Genomic DNA, 8,242 nt, shown 5'->3' on the forward strand with positions numbered 1-8,242 from the left:
CAGTCACATATTGAGATAAAGAAAATAAAACGAACACTAGAGCAAAGCTCGTTGCAAAGCAACGAGTGGGTCTTCCGTTAATGTCAAGAGTAAAGCTTGATGTTCCTGCAAGAAGCAGAGTGTTTAAATCAATAACAAGAGCAACTTAAACTAAAACATTAAAAAAATCGAATAATTCTTGGTACGACTTAACAAAATACGAATGATACTTTGTACGAATTTACAAAAACCTTTACCATTCTAAGAACGACTTAACAAAAAAAATTCCGAAGGTATCAAAGTACTTAACAAAAAGCGAATTATTTTTGGCACGAGTTATTTAACTTTGAACTTTACGCTATTTTTGAAACCAAAAACGCAGAATCAAAATTTCCGAAAAATCAATTTTTAAACCACGATACCTGTTATGCATCGTCCGATTTAAAAACGGATTTTAGTTTTGTACTCATCATAAAAATTACCAAAAGTTACATATGTTTAATTTTTACTATTGAAAAACATGAAAAACTAAAACAAGAGGCAAATGGGCCACATCGCTCACCTGAGGAACAATAGGTGCGATAAAATTAGCTTAATAGAGTCCCAATACAAACTATCTGGACAATGTACAATAATACATGTAGATCCTGTATAAACTAGAAAACTGACCAGTCAGGAAGGGCCCCGCTATGACAATTAATATAGAGAAGTGAAAAAAACTTTGAATTCCATCCTCTTTATATTAACAATAATGAAAAATAAATGCCCGGCAGAAGATGTAAAGAACTGGAATATATAGGATCTCGTGATTTGTAGTTGGATATGATTTTCATCCAACAATTAAAGTGTTTTTTTCTTGAGCCTTAGTGAGGGGATAAAACATACAAGTTGGATAAAAATCATATTATACTACAAATCATGAGATTCTATTTATCCCATATTTTATACACCGCAATCAATGTTTACACTGTTTATAAAACTCTACATTATTTTTACTTCATTATGCCTAGGCAAATCCCATTGGAAAGTCACAACTGTGGAATATCAAAAAAATATCCAATGAGTCATATCCACGGGATAAAGTGGGTTAACATGGGATGAAATAAAATTTGTTAAAAAAACAAAGAATTGATACCAATGCAATGATACCTAGGCTTTGCCTCTATTCAATAAAACTATCATAAATCATTGTGTACGGTATTTTAACCAAAAAAAATATGAATATTATATTTCAAATCCATATTTCAAAGAATGTACACAATACTACACATCATTCAAAATTGACCTTAACTTCATTTGCAGACACAGGCAGTGCAGTTATTAATCTCAATGTGACAGATAAAGATAAAGCTTAGGATTTTCTTCCTGTGGAAGGTTAATTAATCCCAAAGGACAAATATTGTACAGCCTTCCATGTATACAATGGTAACATTCTCAGCAGTTATCTCTCTTTGCCCATTCATTCTCAGCAGTTATCTCTCTTTGCCCATTCTTCTTATGCATAGTTAGGAATCTACCCCACCACCCCAGCTCCAAACCAGAAGACATAGAGAACCAAACTTAGCATCAAAATATGTATTTCTGCCTACTGAACTACCATACCAAATTTGAACTTGATTTGGCAACCATAAAAAAAGTTATTAGAAAAAAACAGGAAATTTGTGGACGGAAGAGTGACAGACGGACGGACGGACAGAGTGATTACTATAGGGCACCCGCAAATCCTTGCGGGGCCCTAATAAAATCCATTTCCCCCTGGATACTCTTATGTTTATAATCATTTGTCCCTTTTGGATGATTTTATAGTCATATCACATGTTGAGTATTGCAGTTCTCAAAAAGATCCTTAACAATAGTTTATATATGGGATATAAACCTACATCAAACTCTTAACCTTCTTGTGAGGCCAAAGAACTTAACAATTATAAAGAATCATCTGGCTAATTAGTTTCTGAGAAGAAGATTTTTAAATATTTACTCTATATATTCCTATTTTAAATTTTGACCCCCCCCCCCCCCACCCATTGTGGCTGAAACCTACCCCCGGTATCATGATTTTCACAACTTTGTATTTACACTACCTGAGGATGCTTCCACATAAGTTTCAGCTTTCCTGGCTGCGCGGGGGTGTTAAGGAAGCATATGGGCAATTTAGCGTCTTATTTTGACTGTTATATTCAACATCGTGAAATTAAATAACTATTTTGAATACGATCAAAAACTTAGTATTATCCTTTGAAATAGATGTCACTGCAATAAAATCGGGCTGTACATTACTGCCACATTGGTGCATTATCACGTGACAACTATAAATAGCTTACGTATATTCCTTAACATAAAATGAGATAGAACAACACTACCCCGCGGTTTCCAAAATAAAATAAAAATACTAAGTGAAGGCAAAACATCTCAGTTTAATCAAAACTGCTGCTAGAATCCTATGTTTTTCTTAATTCAATAGTTATTCATCCGGTTCTCATAAAACCTTCCCAACTTTTATAAAGTTTGTACGGAAAACGGCAAGTTGCATCAAAACAACACACAACATGGGATTCTAGCAGCACTTTTCAATTTAAGCATTGATCAAACTAACGATACATATAAAATTCCAAGTTCAATATATGCGGGGTAGTGTTGTTCTAGTCGGATTTTTATATCGTAAACAACGACAGAGGAAAGCCTGGCCGAGAAATAAAAGCAAATTTACATACCTTTTAGCGAATGATTGATAAAACTATTATATCTCCCAGTATTCTTATGTTCCATTCTCAATAAATCACACCACAATATTTTGTTAGAGTTCTTAGATTAGTTATATTTTGAATATGTTTACAATGCTTTCCGATCAAATTCACATGACATTCAACTTTTAGTCATGACGTCATCAATGTGTAAATCTACGTAATACAAACTAATTTCTGAAAAAAAAATTGACTTCAGTATTTTTATTTGCTTTTGGTATACGTTTTGTTGCTTAGATAATTGAATATGTACATAATAACTAAGATTTGTGATTTCACAAAATACATGTAAATCAGAATCCATATGCTTCCTTAACACCCCCGCGTGATTAGTTTCTGAGAAAAAGATTTTTAAAGATTTTCTCTATATATTCCTATGTAAAAATCCATTCCCCCATTGTGACCCCACCATACCACCTGGGACTATGATTTGAACAAACTTGAATCTACACTACCTGAGGATGCCTCCACACAAGTTTAAGCTTTTCAGGCCGAAGAGTTTTTTAGAAGAAGCTTTTTGAAAAATACCAACAAGTTTTCAATAATTCTCAATTATCTCCCCTTTAAAGAGGGCGTGGCCCTTCATTTGAACAAACTTGAATCCCCTTCACCTAGTGGTGCTTAGTGCCAAATTTGGTTGAAATCTGCCCAGTGGTTCTTGAGAAGAAGATGAAAATATGAAAAGTTTACAACAACGACAACGACAAATTGTGATCAGAAAAGCTCACTTAAGCCTTTGGCTCAGGTGAGCTAAAAACAAAATGAAGGAAACATAATTGCATACTTTTATTGAAAAACAAATTTTCATAGCTAACAATTGTAAATTACTTTAAACAGCCATAATTTTGTTTGTTATAATTTCTTATCAAACACAAACCACAACAAGGCATGATGCTTTCTTAAAGTTCCATTACAGTAACTGTTCATGAATTATCCGATTAATAATTTGAATTACTGGTAAATAGTCTGTAGAACACATTAAGGAATATGCATGTGGGTAGAGGTGACAGGTTAACCTCAAGAGCTCAAAAGAATCAACAGGTAAAAACCACGTGGCCACCAATAGCTGAAATTAAAAAAATCAATAAGCTGTTTTAATACATGTACCGGTACTAATAATAGCTGTGTTTACATTAACATATGCATAGTATTTCTGAAAAAAAAATACACTGACCATGCAGTGTAATTAGTATGACATATCCCGATACGTGACATTAGATGGCACAGGACAGTTTTTTTTATACATTCCATTGTAGCCTGGGGACGTGTGTCTTCGGAACCCTGTAACTAGAATTTCCTCAGTTCCCATTCAGCACAAATACCTTTAATTCACTCTTTATAAGGCCAATCACCAATTTCGGAAGAAAATTACTAGTCAAAACCTGTAAAATTTTCTACATATTGGTTTTTATGAGATTTTGACCCTTCCATATTTTGCTAATTTTTCATGATTTTTCAGCTTTTTATACCTCCCCCAGCCAATTCCCTGGAAAGGGTTGACCTTCCGTACCATGTGCATGTTGCTCCATCACATGTCAGAAACTTACCGGTGTATAGTTTATAATGCCCCATCCACCTACTTTTCGTGTTATTTACCCTCCCGTCTGTAACTTGCATTTTCACTGTCTAAAGTCAACACAACAGTCATAGCCGCAGGTTTCGCATTTTACTTCTGAATCTCATGTACCTAACATATAGGGCCTACATATTGAATATCAATTTCAACAAGAGACATCCCTCTAACTAATGATAATCATTAAAAATCATTTCATGAATTTTAGCAACACTCATAAGCCTACTAGTACAGCAACTCTCAATTTTACAAAAATATTGACGGGTACTTTATCCGAAACTGTCCCTTGCTACCTTTTACTTACACTAACATTCTTTGAAAAGTCATCTTGTCTTAAACTTACAAAGCTTATGCTATTCCGAGAAAAAGTATACCTCATTTTGCCAATTCCATTTAGGATTAAGAAAAATATGGCCATTTAAGTGAACCCAGCATTTCCACTTTCCTCTATTTAACACAGATTCATAGGGCTCTCCATAAATAAAGTATCTTTACCTAATCTTATAGAGGTCAACTGTTGTTCAACCTCCCTAAATAAGAAACCTTATTAAAAACTACATACATATACATGATATTATCATGACAAAAGCATCACATCACTTAGAAATACCCTTACATGTATACCCTCCTCCTATTTTTTGATTTTCCTAAGAAGCATTAGTTTGAACACTTTAACCAAATATTATGAAACTTATGGCAAATCCCTTGAGTCATTTCTCACAAATATTTGAAAACAACCATCACTGATATTGAAAATTGATCTTTTCTTGATAAATGGATGAAATGTAACATTTTTTTTCACAAAAAGACATGCTGCCATACATGTGATTTCTTGTTTTCATGAAACAGTAAGCTTATAATCATATTTAGTAAATATCTTATTTATTCTGGTTTCTAGTCTCCATTTAACTTTGCTAAAATAGTAACACCTACAAGTGTGATGTCTGCTCTTAATTAAAATGAAATTCAAACACAACCGGGTACCTGGGGACGGATGAGAATTCCATGATAAATGTTCAAATTTTACATGTTTTCCAACATTTTTGATGCATATCTACAATAAAAGGGTAAAAATATGTTGTTTCTTGATCATTTCGAGAGTAATTATTATAGCAGATGTTATTTCAAGGTCAAATGTACATTTACATATCAAACATGTAATGGTAATGGAGACAATTTATTGGAAAGAGGGGGTGGCTTTTTGAATTCTGTAAATTAATATATCTAAAATATCACTTTTGGATAGGAAGGAGCAAAAACTTGAGTTTTTTGACATATTGTATATTTTGATAACTGTATTTGTCTACGTGTGAATTTTATTTGAAAGAAAAATATGCTGTTTTAAAAAAATTGAGTTATATAAGTCAAATTGCTTAATGTTATTTCATTAAATCAGACAGCAAAATTGCTGCAAATTTATAATTTAAATAATTCAATTGATCAAAACTCTTTTACAGTATTAATTCTTATCTCGGTAATTAACTTAAGCCTATTAATTGTCATCAGGGTATGAAATGCCTACTCTCTAAGCCAATTTACTCTAGTGGTGGTCATTCTACACATTTAAAAGGGAGTTACTTCCCTTGTATATTATAGCTAAAAAATCATGTAATGACATATATTACCAACAAAATCATCCATTTTCCCAAAAAAAAACTACTTTTGGTGCAAAATCCACTAAAAATTACAGTTAAATGAGAAATCTGAAAATACCATGTAGTCTTGAAACTTACACTAACATTCTGTGAAAAGTCATCTTGTCTTAAACTTACAAAGCTTATGCTATTCCGAGAAAAAGTATACCTCATTTTGTCAAATCCATTAAGGATTAAGAAAAATATGGCCATTTAAGTGAACCCAGCATTTCCACTTTCCTCTATTTAACACAGATTCATAGGGCTCTCCATAAATAAAGCATCTTTACCTAATCTTTTAGAGGTCAACTGTTGTTCAACCTTCCTAAATAACAAACCTTATTCAAAACTACATACATATACATGATATTATCATGACAAAAGCATCACATCACTTAGAAATACCCTTACATGTATACCATCCCCCTATTTTTTGATTTTCCTAAGAAGCATTAGTTTGAACACTTTAACCAAATATTATGAAATTTAAATGCTTCTATTCTGATCAATTGAATTTTTAAGCAGCGTGAAATTAAAACCATCGCAATTGATATTTTAGTAAAAATTATGAAATTTTAACACAGTGGAATTAAAACGACTTACAGTATTTCATCCGAACAGCCTCAAAGTATAATTTTCTGCTATACCATTTTTTATTAAATGAATTCTACTGGGGTTTTTTTGCAAAGAAATTTAGCGAGGATTTTTTTCTCTTTTCTTATTAATGACAGGTTTTAAAAACAATATTATGTTTAGCATGTATAAAATTCCATAAACAATTTTACAAAGCTTTGGATTTTAGTTGCACAATGAAAAAAAGAGGGATTGCACGATAATACATGCTCATTTTGAAATTTAAAGCATTGTTGATTTCTTTTACTAGATAGAGATATGCACAAAATGATGTTGCTCTGTGATGCTTTGCAAAGATTAAAAGCATGAGAGAGAGAGAGAGAGAGAGAGAGAGAGAGAGAGAGAGAGAGAGAGAGAGAGAGAGAGAGAGAGAGAGAGAGAGAGAGAGAGAGAGAGAGAGATCTGAGGCACATATAGTAAACATTATTACATACATTTGTCTTACTGTAAAAATTGTTTACAATGTAGATGTGTTCTGCATGTAAAGTTTACCTAAAATGAATCAATAAAATTCAATATATATAAAAGATAAACTAATCTCAAAGAATTTACAATGGTTCTGCGAAATACTCAAATCTTGAGAAGAATGTTTTATAGATATCAGGGAACATTAACCTAAAATCTGAACTTAAAGTTCTTTTCATCTTGCACTCTGTTTTACATGCTCTTTCACAGGCGATAATCATATATAACGGCGAGCCAGACAAAAGTTCTAATTTTAATTAGACTGAATATTTACCATGTCAAATTTATTTATTTAATCAAGCACAAGCCTGTCTGAGTTCTTTAATTCATTAATTAAGTGGAGGTGATATGGTAAAGATCTGCTATATTCAAATATTTAGGGTAAAGTTATCATCATGCAAACATGCACTCTAATTACAACATTCTACTCTTGTGTGCCTTTGGACCCCCACCCTTTTTAATTGCACTGTTTTACAGTGTGTGGTGTGTTGTTCAATACAAAATAAGACATACATATTCATAATATATAAATAGAAATTCAAAAGAGTAGTGAGCAAAACATACACATGAAAATACATTGGACAGATAATATCCCGAGATTTCTCTGACTCAAATACCCGCTTTTATATTGTTACGCACGCCAAAAGCGGAGGTTAGAGTCAGAGGAATGTCGGATTAGATTGAAAAGTGCACAAACACTTTGAAAAGAAAAAGTCAATACGACATATCCTGTATTGAAACATACCTTTATAATTTGTCATACGTTAGTTGAGCTGAAATTTCCACTATCGCCGTCTTGCAGGCCTTTCTTCTAACAAACCGCTATCAGCTGTTGTTCGCAGTCAAAACATGGCGAGTTGACATGGTGAATCGTACGATAATTATTTCGATTAAAGCTAATAAGACTAATAAAAAACTAACAACGTAATTATCGACCGAATTAACGAAATTATTTCAATAAACACTCTGATTAACTATATAAAAAAGGAGTTCGGTTTTATGACCCGTACGAAATCTTTTCAGCAGGAGTTACTTAAAGTGTGAATTTTACACTATTTTTTAAACCAATAACGAGGAATCAACATTTCCGGAAAAATCAATATTTAAACCCCGATATCTCTGCAATGCAGTATCCGATTTTAAAACCAATTTAAGTTTTGTATTTAGCTTTGCAAACTATACACTATGCATATAATTTGATGTTTTTTATAAAGTTT

At 32.4% G+C, this 8,242-nt stretch overlaps 1 long non-coding RNA gene across 1 annotated transcript; it reads right to left on the reverse strand.

The window, feature by feature from the left end:
- Positions 1-3,491: 3,491 nt before the first annotated feature.
- LOC128160105 (uncharacterized) lies at positions 3,492-8,037 on the reverse strand. Its single transcript, XR_008240238.1, has 2 exons — positions 7,771-8,037; positions 3,492-3,786 (listed from the first exon to the last, which is right to left on the reverse strand). It is a non-coding gene; the product is annotated as an uncharacterized LOC128160105 (long non-coding RNA).
- Between the last annotated feature and the right edge of the window lie 205 nt (positions 8,038-8,242).

Source organism: Crassostrea angulata, chromosome 8, assembly GCF_025612915.1.
Source record: "Crassostrea angulata isolate pt1a10 chromosome 8, ASM2561291v2, whole genome shotgun sequence".
NCBI lineage: Eukaryota > Metazoa > Mollusca > Bivalvia > Ostreida > Ostreidae > Magallana > Magallana angulata.